The 16,267-nt window shown below is 34.4% G+C and overlaps 1 non-coding gene across 1 annotated transcript; it reads right to left on the reverse strand.

Annotated features, from left to right (window-relative positions):
• Positions 1 to 2,906: 2,906 nt before the first annotated feature.
• LOC139865485 (small nucleolar RNA R71) lies at positions 2,907 to 3,013 on the reverse strand. The gene has a single exon (XR_011765002.1). It is a non-coding gene; the product is annotated as a small nucleolar RNA R71 (small nucleolar RNA).
• Positions 3,014 to 16,267: the final 13,254 nt, after the last annotated feature.

A 16,267-nucleotide genomic window follows, 5' to 3' on the forward strand; every position in this document is an offset into this window, starting at 1 on the left:
ACGTTTTAAGCATGTTTATTCTCAGGTGATTGTTAAGAGCTTCCGTTGTTGCATACTAAATAAAGGACAAGATTTGGAGTCCATGCTTGTATAAAATTGTTTAAAAACTGCATTCGAAGGCATATATTGATGTGTAATATTATTGTAAACCATTATGTAATGGTCATGTGAAAACGCTATATTTTAGAGTATCATTATTTGATAATTGTTGTAATATTTTAAAAGTTATGGTTTGTTTTAAAATCGAATGCAGCCTTTGAAAAACATCTCATATATAGGTCAAAACCGCACAACAAAATCAATTAATATGGAACGTTTATAACCAATATGAACGGGACATTTCATACATAACTCAAACATGTCATTTTGACCCATTTCGACTCATATGTCACACTTGACCCAGTTCGACTCATTCCATTGCCTATTATACTTCAATTGAACATACTTAAACCTTTCATTAACCTTATTAAAAAATCTTTGACTACTTGTTTACTCCAAAACGTTTAACGAACTTCAACTCAAGACGTTAACACATGCATTTATCCAAAAACATGTTTTAATAGAAACTTACTTGAGCTAGCCCCTTTTTTATTTCTTCAATTTACTCACATTCTCTTTACCTTTCTAACACTTGTTACATATCAATTCAAGAACTTGCTATTTATGTGCTCCTTCCTTTAATCACCACTTCTTGCAAGTCCACTTTATAATCTTGTACCACTTTTCAAGAACCTACAACATGTCAACAACTAATAGAGGTAAGCTTTAAGCTTAGTGAGCAACATAGTGTGTATAAAACGACTAACGATAAACGTGTATATTCTTTAAATCATATTAATTTTCATAAACGTCGCACTTGCGTGGTAGCAATTCTTATTTATAAGAATGGTGCATTCTTTCTTCGTGACCCATGCTCCATGCCACATCATTAGATGATGTAACTAAGACATTAACATATCACATATCTACAACATAGTAATTTTCATAAGGGAAATATTCACAATAATAATACATCATCATTTCAAATAATACTTACCTTGCTTACTAGTCATGGACAAGTGTATCACCACTTACCAAATTTTGGTCCTCATGATCGGCTTATACTAACGGGGATTTCGTCTTCATTTGTTCATCACAAACTCATGTTTCATCACTCTACTCGGACCCTTTTTTCCATTAGAATACTCGAAGACTTCTTTATCATTTTAACTTTTATTAGCAACTTAACAAATCAACATTATAATAACATCTTCCATAATCATCACTAGCTTGTCGTTACCAATCGGGACATAAACTAACGAAATTATCTTTATCAAATTATCACCTTCTAAATTTACTATAAATATTATAATTGTTTCGTTCAACCATAATATACTCATGAACATAATAAGCTACACATCATAAAATTGAATATATAATTAAAACGTTATTCGAACATAAATTTACCAATGTACTCACCTTGGCCGCTTTTGCACACTTGGCCGCTTTCCTTCCCTTGATTAGCTCCTAATCACAATGCTAATCACATTAATAACTTACTTAACACATAAATCCGCTCATAATGCCATTAGACACCACCATATTACCACCATGGGCCGCTTATATCCTTAAACCGGATAAAGGGTCGGGAGTTGAGCATAGTCCATCAAATCAGAATCACGATAGCCTAGTTCCTCGTGACATGCTAATCGAGAAATCAATTAGTAGGGAATCTAGTGTTTACAACAAGGTATATCCATCCAATGGGTGTCTCGCAATCATCCTGACACTACGTTATCTTAAATCATGGTGAACCACGTCTTCTCTATCCTTAGTCTTCTCTACACAATTTGATATTCTAAAAAAAAGTGGTATCTAGAATAAACCAGCTGGACTTGGTTGTTGGATTTTCCGAACAGTCACCAATTTATTGGACCAAAAGGATTCTGCCTCTGTACACAAGGTGTACCTAGCCACTAGTCTTGGATACTAAATTGTGTACAAACTCATCTTAATCACTAAATTATCTGAATATGCTCTGTTTCAAATTTGACCGCTCAAGGAACGACCCTAGGTCATATTTGCCTTTGCTAACCCATAGGAAGGAATAATAGATTTAGGCCCAATATATATAAATTAAACAATCAACTTCTTGTGTTGATATCCTGAATTGACGTTTTGTGACCTAACGACACTGCATAAATAAACTGTCCAATTTGGACATATCATAAGTAGTAGTTAATTTTTGGCGCCGCTGCCAGGGAGCGGTAGTACGATTTGGAGCCTGTTTAGATTAGTTAGTTTTTAAGAGACCCTTTTGACGGAGGCTAGCTTTGTCAGAAGTTACTAGTTTACCGTAGTTAGGTTAGATAATATTAGCTTAATTTAGATTAATTAAAGTTTAAAATGGACTTCCTTATTAGTGAACCTTTAGGATGGTTTAAGCTACTTAGACCGCTAAGAATTCTTCTAACACATCCTTTTTTCTATCCGATATCATACATTGTACCCATCCGACGAGATCCACACTTACCTGCCGATAGTTTGACGATGGCCGTACGCATCACTCTCGCTGACATCACCAAACCCTCATTAGAAGGACGAGGAGGACCGATACTCTATCTTGAGGTTAATAGAGCATCTTTTGTGCTTAAGCATAGCATCATACAAGTCATTCAGAACCGTTGCCAGCTCCACGGCTTACAAATGACAATCCGAACTCTCACTTAGATAGATTCCTCCCCTTATCCAACTCATATAAGCAAAACGAGGTTGAACAAGATGTAGTTCGTCTGTATATGTTCCCCTATTCCTTAACTCTTCATGCAAAAACCTGGTTTAAGGGGTTAGAACCCAACTCTATCACCTCATAGGAGGAAATGGCAACAAATTTCTTAATCAAATACTTTCCCCCATCAAAATAAATCAGACTTAGGAATGATATCGTAAACTTTCAACAAGGATACGATGAATCACTCTACACTGCATGGGAAAGATTCAAACATTTGCTTCGAAGATGCCCGAATCACCGTCTTGAGAGCTCTGATCAAATTTTGACCTTCTACAAAGGTCTGAATCAGAACAATAAGTCTACTCTTGATGCTATTTCTCAAGGTAACTTCATGAACTTCACTGCTGACGAGGCCTGGAGATTGACCGAGAAGATGACTATGCACCATCACGATTGGAACACGGAAGAGCACATTTTATCAGTAACACCGCTTTCCACCTCCGATCCTCTCGAAAATAAAATCGTAAAAAATATCTCGGACCAAATAGAAAACCTCACCAAAGAAGTCGGGGAGCTAAAGAAACTCCCGCAACATGTGTCACAAGTGCAATTATCCCAGAATTGTACTGAACTACATTCGGCTAAGGTATACGAGGATGAATGTGAGGACTCTGTTGTCTACTTTGATAAGATCCTAGCTTATCCGCACAACCAACCTACCAAACCTACTACCCAACCAGAAACAAGTCCAGACGATGTCCTACTGTGAATCATCAAAATGATCACAACAAGACAAGACGCAGCTAACTTAGTCATGACTAATCACTTGAGTAGTCTTGAAAATCAAATAAGCCAGCTAAATCAACGTCTCGATTCTCTAGGTTGTCCTAAAAATGACTCAAAGGTGGCACATAGTGTAGTGACCCGAACTTTTCCATGATTATATATTAATTGAAAACTATATTTGTATGATTAAATGTTTCCAACATGTTAAGCAATCAAACTTGTTAAGACTTGATTTTTTGAAATGAGTTTCATGTAGACAATTGACCACCTAAGTTGACCGGCGATTCACGAACGTTAAAACTTGTAAAAATGACATGACGATATATATATGGATATACATATAGTTAACATGAGATTATGATAAGTAAGTATCTCCATAAGTATATTAACAATGAGTTATATACATAAAAATGAGACTACTAAGTTAAGAAACTCGAAACGATATATATAATGATTATCGTTATTACAACGTCTTACTAAATACATATGTATCATATTAAGATATTGTTACACTATATTTAACATGATAAAATGATAATTATATATATTATTAAGTATGCTAACAATGAACTACATATGTAAAACAAGACTACTAACTTAAGAATTTTGAAACGAGGCATATATGTTACGATTATCGTTGTAACGACATTTTAATGTATATATCATATTAAGATATATTCATACATCATAATATCTTGATAATGTAATAATTTAACATCTCATTAGATATAATAAACAATGGTTTAACAACATCAAATGAGATCGTTAACTTAAAGGTTTCAAAACAACACTTACATGTAATGACTAACGATGACTTAACGACTCAGTTAAAATGTATATACATGTAGTGTATTTAGATGTATTAGTACACTTTTGAAAGACTTCAAGACACATATCAAAGTACTTCTACTTAAGAAAAATGCTTACAATTGCATTCTCATTCATTTTCATCAACAATTCTACTTATATGCAACTGTATTCGTACTCGTACAATACCCAGCTCTTAGACGTATATACTATTGGTATATACACATAATAATTTAGCTCTTAGCAGCCCTAGATAGTCAACAAACATGTGGAACCAACAATTAGACAACTAGCATGACTTATGAGAAAGGAAACAAAAACAAGAACTCCTTTTAACCCCACTCACCTTCACCACTCACCACCTACTCCATTTCACTTCTAATTTTCTTCCCAATTCTCTCTCAAAACACACACACTCTTTCATGAATGTATAAGTTAATATTTTTCCAGCGAAAATCATTAAATACAAGCTTTGGTTATTACCTATAATCATCATAAAAACTATTACTCAAGAACACATCAAGAACACTTCCAAGTTTACAAGTTTACTTCCAAGTTTCCAAATCCATTCCAAGCAATCATCTAAGATCAAGAAACCTTTGTTATTTACAGTAGGTTATCTTTCTAAATCAAGGTAATATTCATATTCAAGCTTTGATTCAATTTCTATAACTATAACTATCTTAATTCGAGTAATAATCTTACTTGAACTTGTTTTTGTGTCATGATTCTATTTCAAGAACTTCCAAGCCATCAAAGATCCTTTGAAGCTCAAGTTATTTTTTCATCTTTTTCAGTAGGTTTACCTACTAAACTTGAGGTAGTAATGATGTTCATAACATCATTCGACTCATATATATAAAACTACCTTATTCGAAGGTTTAAACTTGTAATCACTAGAACATAGTTTAGTTAAATCTAAACTTGTTCGCAAACAAAAGTTAATCCTTCTAACTTGCCTTTTAAAATCAACTAAACACATGTACGTCGTCGTAATAACACCGCGGGCTGTTTTGGGTTAGTTAATTAAAAACTATGATAAACTTTGATTTAAAAGTTGTTCTTATGGGAAAATGATTTTTCTTATGAACATGAAACTATATCCAAAAATCATGGTTAAACTCAAAGTGGAAGTATGTTTTCCAAAATGGTCATCTAGACGTCGTTCTTTCGACTGAAATGACTACCTTTACAAAAACGACTTGTAACCTGTATTTTCGACTATAAACTTATAATTTTCTGTTTAGATTCATAAACTTAAATTCAATATGAAACCATAGCAACTTGAATCACTCAAAACGGATTTAAAACGAAGAAATTATGGGTAAAACAAGATTGGATATTTTTGCTTGTTGTAACTACGTGAAAATTGGTAACAAATCTATATTAATCATATCCTAGCTAACTCATATTGTATTATACATGTATTCTAATATATTATGTAATCTTGGGATACCATAGACATGTATGCAAATGTTTTGACATATCATATCGACCCATGTATATATATTATTTGGAACAACCATAGACACTCTATATGCAGTAATGTTGGAGTTAGCTATACAGGGTTGAGGTTGATTCCAAAAATATATATACTATGAGTGGTGATCTAGCCTGAGACGTGTATACACTGGGTCGTGGATTGATTCAAGATAATATATATCGATTTATTTCTGTACATCTAACTGTGGACAACTAGTTGTAGGTTACTAACGAGGACAGCTGACTTAATAAACTTAAAATAGTAAAACGTATTAAAAATGTTGTAAATATATTTTGAACATACTTTGATATATATGTACATATTTGTTATAGGTTCGTGAATCGACCAGTGGCCAAGTCTTACTTCCCGACGAAGTAAAAATCTGTGAAAGTGAGTTATAGTCCCACTTTTAAAATCTAATATTTTGGGATGAGAATACATGCAGTTTTATAAATGCTTTACGAAATAGTCACAAGTAAATGAAACTACATTATATGGGTGAATGATCGAAGCCGAATATGCCCCTTTTTGCTTGGTAACCTAAGAATTAGTAAACAAATCTACTAATTGACGCAAATCCTAAAGATAGATCTATTGGGCCTAACGAACCACATCTATGGTTGCAGATGCTTTAGTACTTCGATGTTGTTTTATCATGTCCGATGGATTTCCTGGAATGATAGGGGATATTCTTATATGCATCATGTTAAAGTCGGTTACCAGGTGTTCACCATATGAATGATTTTTATCTCTATGTATGGGATGTATATTGAAATATGAAATCTTGTAGTCTATTATTATAATTTGATAAATATATAGGTTAAACCTATAACTCACCAACATTTTTTTTGACGTTTAAAGCATGTTTATTCTCAGGTGATTATTAAGAGCTTCCGATGTTGCATGTTAATATATGGACAAGATTTGGTGTCAGCATGCTTGTATAATATTGTTTAAAACTGCATTCGAGATTTATTTTGTTGTAACATATTAATATTGTAAACCAATATGTATTGGTAGTGTGTAAGTGTGATATTTTTAGATTATCATTTCTGGATAATCTAGGTGGTGACTTTTTAACCTTGTCGATAAAATAAAGGTTATGGTTTGTTTTAAAAACGAATGCAGTCTTTGAAAAATGTCTCATATAGAGGTCAAAACCTCGCAACGAAATCAATTAATATGGAACGTTTATAATCAATATGAACGGGGTATTTCAGTTGGTATCCGAGCGTTGTTCTTAGAGAACCATAAATTTTACATTAATGTATCTTACCGAGTTTGTTTGGATGCATTAGTGAGTTTGGACTTCGACCGTGTTTTTCTTCAAAAATGATTGCTTAACATTTTTTGTTGGAAACTATATAATATTAACATGTAAATATATTAATATCTTAACGTGTTTGATATTGTTATAGATGTCTACCTCCAGTACAAATCCCATCGACTCACCTAATAATAATGAAGAGTCGAATATACTTTAGGAAGATTCACAAATTCCCAAAGAGGAACCGGAAGAGGAGGAACCGGAAGAGGAGGAACTGGAAGAAGAGGAACCGGAAGAGGAGGAACCGGAAGAAGAAGAGGTTCCGGAGGAAGAAATATTGATACCTACAGTAAATCGATTAAATAAAAGAAAATCCTCAATCAACGGACCAAAGTTAAAAATGGTCAATGGTGTTTCCACCGAGGAAGTAAAATATTGGGAAGATTACCAATTTTTTGATGAATCGGATCCCGATGAGGATTCTGATGATGTTATAGAAATTACCTCGACCCAATTTAATAAAACAATAGAAAATAATAAGGGAAAAGGTATAAAAATAGAGAAACCTGATTCCAACCCCGATGAGCTTTATATGTATCGGCAACCTCCGTATTTCCTAAATTGTAACAATAACCCGAGAACCTCTAAACCACCAGGTTTTTCTAAACCATTGTGGAAAACGACGGCTCGTATTAGAGGAACACCATATATCCCTAGAAAATTAGGAAAACGAACCAAGTCCGAAGAAGAAGAAACCAGTGATTCAGATTAGGGAGTTGTAATCATGTTGTGTATTATATGTATTGTAGTATGCTTGTACTTTTATGTTCTATGTAAAAATTGCTTGTATTGTTTGTTAATTATCTTTTATGAATCTAATCCTTGTCTATTTTACAGTATAAAAACAAAATGGACGTTAAGGGTAGACAACCGAATATTTTAGAAGACCTACCAGATGATATGATTGAGGAAATCTTGTCTAGAGCCGGTCAGAATTCATCAGCACAATTAGTTATGGCAAAATTAACTTGTCAAACATTTGAAAGACTTTCCAGAAATGCCTTAGTTTATAAAAGTCTTTCCTTTGATAGGTGAGGTATATCGCATTGGGGAGACCGTAAGTTACGCCGTGTTTTCTTTAAAGCGTTAAATGCGGGGAACTCAAACGCAATTTTACACTACGGGTTAAGAGTCTATTTTGACTCAACATATCCAAACATAGGATTTCATGAGTTAGAAAGAGCTTCTAACATACAACATAAAGAAGCATGTTATATTTACGGGTTAGTGATGTTCGCTTCTCACCAAAGTGAGAAAAAGAATATCGGATTACAACTATTAAATGAAACATTCCCACAGGTGACGGATTCAGTAGTTGGGGTGAGAAACAAGGTTTTTAGATTCTTACGGGGCTGTTGGACATTACGAAAGCCTCGTCCTTTTGACGACATTACAACATGCTGCCTAACCAATGGTTATAACGGTTACTTTCCACAAGACCAAGGATGGGAAGTCGTCTTAGTAAAACCAGAATACATGACTTGTTTCTGGACTTATGAATTACGTGTCTTTATTTCTTTTAGTGAACAACTTGCGTATTAACTAGAATTGCCTTTATAGCTGCCGAGTAGCAAAGTTATTATGTGCTATATTTCATCCTATATGTATAATAGCGGTATTGTAAGTTTGTAAAATATCGTATAAAATTTGAACGCGAAATTTTATTATAATCAGTTTTTTCATATAGAATTGTAGTAGTTGAATTGTATATTAGCTACTAAATATGAACTTAACGGGTAGGTACTACCCGAATTAAAAACTATAAAACGCTAATATGAAGAAAAAGCTTTTATAAATAAGTTCATACTATGCTACGAAATACTATTGACTACTCTTAAAATTCTATATGATTAACTTAATTCTTTTAGGCTATTTTTGAAGGAAATGGCACCGGCGACTCGTCAGAATTTGAACATGTGCGAGGAAGACTTCCGTGTTTTCCTTGCAGCAGACATAGCCGCAGTACAGGCTGCGATGAAAAATAACAATAACTCTGGATCTAGCAGTGGAACTAATTTCACAAGAAATCGTGTAGGATGCTGCTACAAAGAATTAACTGCCTGCAAACCTTTGGAATTTGATGGAACCGAGGGTCCAATTGGATTGAAACGGTGGACCGAGAAGGTTGAATTGGTGTTTGCCATAAGTAAATGTACTGAAGAAGACAAAGTAAAGTATGCTACGCATACCTTCACAGGTACGGCGCTAACATGGTGGAATACCTATCTCGAGCAGGTAGGACAAGATGCTGCCTATGCACTACCTTGGTCAGCATTCAAGCAATTGATGAACGAGCAGTATCGTCCCAGAAACGAGGTCAACAAGCTCAAGGTAGAGCTTAGAGGATTAGGAATGCAAGGTTTCGATATCACTACGTAGGAACGACGATTCACCGAATTGTGTCTATTGTGTCCCAGAATGTTCGAAGACGAAGAAGAAAAGATCGAAGCATTCGTAAAAGGGTTACCGAAAAGGATTCAAGAAGATGTGAGTTCACACGAGCCCACCTCCATACAAAAGGCAAGTCAAATGGCTCAAAAATTAGTGAACCAGATCGAAGGAAGGATTAAAGAGCAGACGACTGAAGAGGCTAACATGAAACAAGTCAAGCGAAGGTGGGAAGAAACCAATGACAAGAGTCACCAATACACAAACAACAATCACAACCACAATCGCAATAACTATCCCAACAACCGCAACATCAATCGCAACAACAACTTCAACAAACGTCCTAACAACAACTACAATAACCATCCCAACAACAATAACAACAACAACAATAACAACAATAACAATCCCAACAACAATCTAAATAACAACAATGGCAATAAAAACCAAAAACAGTCATGCCAAAGGTGTGAAGAGAATCACCAAAGGTGTAGAAGAAATGGTCATAGTGCGGCAAAGTCTGAGGCCTACGGACCAAAGTTTAACAGAATTAAAAGAACAAATAATGTCGCAACAGATAATGCCGCCATAGTTTTCTTTGCATGTGGAAAACCGGGCCACATTAGTAGAAATTGCCTGAATTAGGGAAATACTAGTGGGCAGGGCCGCGAAAGAGTTTTTAATATTAATACGACAGAAGCGCAGGAAGACCCGGAGCTTGTTACGGTTACGTTTCTTATTGACAATAAATCTGCTTATGTTTTATTTGATTCGGGTGCGGATAGAATCTATATGAGTAGAGATTTTTGTGCTAAACTAAGTTGTCCACTGACGCCTTTGGATAACAAATTTTTACTCGAATTAGCAAATGGTAAATTAATTAAAGCAGATAATATATGTCGGAATCGTGAAATTAATTTGGTTAGCGGAACATTTAAGATTGATTTGATACCAGTAGAGTTAAGGAGTTTTGATGTGATAATCGGCATGGATTGATTGAAAAAGGAGAGAGAAGAAATCGTATGTTACAAAAATGCAATTCGTATTGTACGAGAAAAAGGAAATCCCTTAATGGTGTACGGAGAAAAGAGCAATGCGAAGCTAAATCTTATTAGTAATTTAAAGACGCAAAAACTAATAAGAAAAGGTTGCTATGCTGTTCTAGCACATGTCGAGAAAGTACAAACTGAAGAAAAGAACATCAATGATGTTCCCGTCGCAAAAGAATTTCCCGATGTATTTCCGAAAGAATTACCGGGACTGCCTCCACACCGATCTGTTGAATTTCAAATAGATCTCGTACCAGGAGCTGCACCAATAGCTCGTGCTCCATACAGACTTGCACCCAGCGAAATGAAGGAACTCCAGAGCCAATTACAAGAACTTTTAGAGAGTGGTTTTATACGACCAAGTACATCACCATGGGGAGCTCCTGTTTTGTTTGTCAAAAAGAAGGATGGTACATTCAGATTGTGTATCGACTACCGAGAGTTGAACAAACTTACCCTCAAGAACCGTTACCCACTACCGAGAATTGACGACTTATTTGATCAACTACAAGGCTCGTCGGTTTATTCAAAGATCGATTTACGTTCCGAGTATCATCAAATGCGGGTGAAGGAGGATGATATTCCGAAGACTGCTTTCAGGACGTGTTACGGTCATTACGAGTTTATGGTTATGCTGTTTGGGTTGACTAACGCACCAGCTGTGTTCATGGGCCTCATGAACCGATTGTGTGGACCATACCTTGACAAGTTTGTCATTGTTTTCATCGATGACATACTTATTTACTTAAAGAATGATCAAGAGCACGAAGAACATTTGAGAAAAGTGCTAGAGTTGTTGAGGAAAGAAAAATTGTACGCTAAGTTTTCAAAGTGTGCATTTTGGTTGGAAGAAGTTCAATTCCTCGGTCACATAGTGAACAAAGAAGGTATTCAAGTGGATCCGGCAAAGATTGAAACCGTTGAAAAGTGAGAAACCCCGAAAACTCCGAAGCATATACGCCAATTTTTAGGACTGCCTGGTTACTACAGAAGGTTCATCCAAGATTTTTCCAAAATAGCAAAACCCTTGACTGCATTAACGTATAAAGGGAAGAAATTTGAATGGAAGGATGAGCAGGAGAAAGTGTTTCAATTGTTGAAGAAAAAGTTAACTACGGAACATATATTGTCATTGCCTGAAGGGAATGATGATTTTGTGATATATTGTGATGCCTCAAAGCAAGGCCTCGGCTGTGTATTAATGCAACGAACAAAGGTAATTGCTTATGCGTCCAGAAAATTGAAGATTCACGAGAAAAATTATACGACTAACGATTTAGAATTGGGCGCCGTTGTTTTTGCGTTAAAGACTTGGAGGCACTACTTATATGGGGTCAAAAGTATTATATATACCGACCACAAAACTCTCCAACACATATTTAATCAGAAATAACTAAATATGAGGCAGCGTAGGTAGATTGAATTGTTGAATGATTACGACTTTGAGATTCGTTACCACCCAGGGAAGGCGAATGTGGTAGCTGACGCTTTGAGTAGAAAGGATAAAGAACCTATACGGGTAAAAGCTATGAATATAATTATTCGTACAAACTTACTACTCAAATAAAGGAGGCACAGCAGGGATTTGTAAAAGAAGGAAAGTTGAAGAATGAAATACCCAAAGGATCGGAGAAACATCTTAATATTCGGGAAGACGGAACCCGGTATAGGGCTGAAAGAATTTGGGTACCAAAGTTTGGAGATGTGAGAGAAAAGGTACTTAAGGAAACACATAAAACCAGATATTCAATACATCCCAGAGCGGGGAAGATGTACAAAGATCTCAAGAATCACTTTTGGTGGCCGGGTATGAAAGCCGATATTGCTAAATACGTAGGAGAATGTTTGACGTGTTCTAAGGTCAAAGCTAAACATCAGAAACCATCAGGTCTACTTCAACAACCTGAAATCCCGGAATGGAAATGGGAAAACATTAACATGGATTTCATTACTAAATTGCCAATTACTGCAAGTGGTTATGATACAATTTGGGTAATAGTCGATCGTCTTACCATGTCAGCACACTTTCTGCCAATGAGAGAAGATGATAAAATGGAGAAGTTGGCGTGATTAAACTTGAAGGAAGTTGTCTCCAGACATGGAATACTAGTCTCTATTATCTCAGATAGGGATGGTAGATTTGTTTCAAGATTTTGGCAGACATTGCAACAAGCGTTGGGGACTCGTCTAGACATGAGTACTGCTTATCATCCACAAACTGATGGGCAAAGTGAAAGGGTGATACAGACCCTTGAAGACATGCTAATAGCATGTGTTATCGATTTCGGAAACAGTTGGGATCGAAACCTACCGTTAGCAAAATTCTCCTACAACAACAGTTACCATTCGAGTATTGAGATGGCTCCGTTTGAAGCACTTTATGGTAGAAAGTGCAGGTCTCCGATTTGTTGGAGTGAAGTAGGGATAGACAGATTACAGGTCCGGAGATAATTCAAGAAACTACCGAGAAGATCATCCAAATTCAACAACGATTGAAAAATGCCCAAAGTTGATAAAAGAGCTATGCGGACATTAAAAGAAAAGATATAGAATTTGAGATTGGAGAGATGGTCATGCTTAAGGTTTCACCTTGGAAAGGCATTGTTCGATTTGGTAAATGGGGGAACTAAATCCAAGGTACATTGGACCATTCAAGATTATAGATCGTGTCAGACCAGTAGCTTACCGACTTGACTTACCGCAACAACTTTCCGGGGTACATAATACTTTTCATGTCTCGAATTTGAAGAAATGTTTTGCTAAAGATGATCTCACCATTCCATTAGACGAGATTACAATTAACGAAAAACTACAATTCATTGAAGAACCCATCGAAATAATGGATTGTGAGGTTAAAAGACTTAAGCAAAACAAGATACCAATTGTTAAGGTTCGATGGAATGCTCATAGAGGACTTGAATTCACCTGGGAGCATGAAGATCAGATGAAGCTGAAATACCTTCACCTATTCCCAGAACATGCGTCAACACCTTCAACAGCTTAAAATTTCGAGACGAAATTTATTTAACGGGTAGGTACTGTAGTGACCCGAACTTTTCCATGATTATATATTAATTGAAAACTATATTTGCATGATTAAATATTTAAAAACATGTTAAGCAATCAAACTTGTTAAGACTTGATTATTTGAAATGAGTTTCATGTAGACAATTGACCACCCAAGTTGACCGGCGATTCACGAACGTTAAAACTTGTAAAAACGACATGACGATATATATATGGATATACATATAGTTAACATGAGATTATGATAATTAATTATCTCCATAAGTATATTAACAATGAGTTATATACATAAAAATGAGACTACTAAGTTAAGAAACTCGAAACGATATATATAACGATTATCGTTATTACAACGTCTTACTCGAAACGATATTGTTACACTATATTTAACATGATAAAATGATAATTATATATATCATTAAGTATGCTAACAATGAACTACATATGTAAAACAAGACTACTAACTTAAGAATTTTGAAACGAGGCATATATGTAACGATTATCGTTGTAACGACATTTTAATGTATATATATCATATTAAGATATATTCATACATCATAATATCTTGATAATGTAATAATTTAACATCTCATTAGATATAATAAACAATGGGTTAACAATATTAAATGAGATCGTTAACTTAAAGGTTTCAAAACAACACTTACATGTAACGACTAACGATGACTTAACGACTCAGTTAAAATGTATATACATGTAGTGTATTTAGATGTATTAGTACACTTTTGAAAGACTTCAAGACACATATCAAAGTACTTCTACTTAATAAAAATGCTTACAATTGCATTCTCATTCATTTTCATCAACAATTCTACTCGTATGCAACCGTATTCAGACTCGTACAATACCCAGCTCTTAGACGTATATACTATTGGTATATACAAATAATAATTCAGCTCTTAGCAGCCCTAGATAGTCAACAAACATGTGGAAGCAACAATTAGACAACTAGCATGACTTATGAGCAAGAAAATAAAAACAAGAACTCCTTTTAACCCCACTCACCTTCACCACTCACCACCTACTCTATTTCACTTCCAATTTTCTTCCCAATTCTCTCTCAAAACACACACACTCGTTCATGAACGTCTAAGTTACTATTTTTATAGAAAAAATCATCAAATACAAGATTTGGTTATTTCCTATAATCATCATAAAAACAATTACTCAAGAACACATCAAGAACACTTCCAAGTTTACAAGTTTACTTCCAAGTTTCCTAATCCATTCTAAGCAATCATCTAAGATCAAGAAACCTTTGTTATTTATAGTAGGTTATCTTTATAAATCAAGGTAATATTCATATTCAAGCTTTGATTCAATTTCTATAACAATAACTATCTTAATTCGAGTAATAATCTTACTTGAACTTGTTTTTGTGTCATGATTCTATTTCAAGAACTTCCAAGCCATCAAAGATCCTTTGAAGCTCAAGTTATTTTTTCTTCATTTCCAGTAGGTTTACCTACTAAACTTGAGGTATTAATGATGTTCATAACATCATTAGATTCATATATATAAAACTACCTTATTCGAAGGTTTAAACTTGTAATCACTAGAACATAGTTTAGTTAATTCTAAACTTGTTCGTAAACAAAGTTAATCCTTCTAACTTGACTTTTAAAATAAACTAAATACATGTTCTATATCTATATGATATGCTAACTTAATGATTTAAAACCTGAAAACACGAAAAACACCGTAAAACCGGATATACGCCGTCGTAGTAACACCGCGGGTTATTTTGGGCTAGTTAATTAAAAACTAGGATAAACTTTGATTTAAAAGTTGTTCTTCTAGAATAATGATTTTTCTTATAAACATGAAACTATATCCAAAAATCATGGTTAAACTCAAAGTGGAAGTATGTTTTCCAAAATGGTCATCTAGACGTCGTTCTTTCGACTGAAATGAATACCTTTAAAAAAATGACTTGTAACCTATATTTCTGACTATAAACTTATACTTTTTCTGTTTAGATTCATAAACTTAAGTTCAATATGAAACCATAGAAACTTGAATCACTCAAAACGGATTTAAAACGAAGAAGTTATGGGTAAAACATGATTGGATATTTTTGCTTGTTATAACTACGTGAAAATTGGTAAAAAAATCTATATTAATCATATCCTAGCTAACTCATGTTGTATTATACATGTATTCTAATATATTATGTAATCTTGGGATACCATAGACACGTATACAAATGTTTTGACATATCATATCGACCCATGTATATATATTATTTGGAACAACCATAGACATTCTATATGCAGTAATGTTAGAGTTAGCTATACAGGGTTGAGGTTGATTCCAAAAATATATATACTTTGATTTGTGATCTAGCCTGAGATGTGTATATACTGGGTCGTGGATTGATTCAAGATAATATATATCGATTTATTTCTGTACATCTAACTATGTACAACTAGTTGTAGGTTACTAACGAGTACAGCTGACTTAATAAACTTAAAATAGTAAAACGTATTAAAAATGTTGTAAATATATTTTGAACATACTTTGATATATATGTACATATTTGTTATAGGTTCGTGAATCGACCAGTGGCTAAGTCTTACTTCCCGACGAAGTAAAAATCTGTGAAAGTTAGTTATAGTCCCACTTTTAAAATCTAATATTTTGGGATGAGAATACATGCAGTTTTATAAATG

This window comes from Rutidosis leptorrhynchoides, chromosome 8 (assembly GCF_046630445.1).
Source record: "Rutidosis leptorrhynchoides isolate AG116_Rl617_1_P2 chromosome 8, CSIRO_AGI_Rlap_v1, whole genome shotgun sequence".
In the NCBI taxonomy this organism is placed as follows: domain Eukaryota; kingdom Viridiplantae; phylum Streptophyta; class Magnoliopsida; order Asterales; family Asteraceae; genus Rutidosis; species Rutidosis leptorrhynchoides.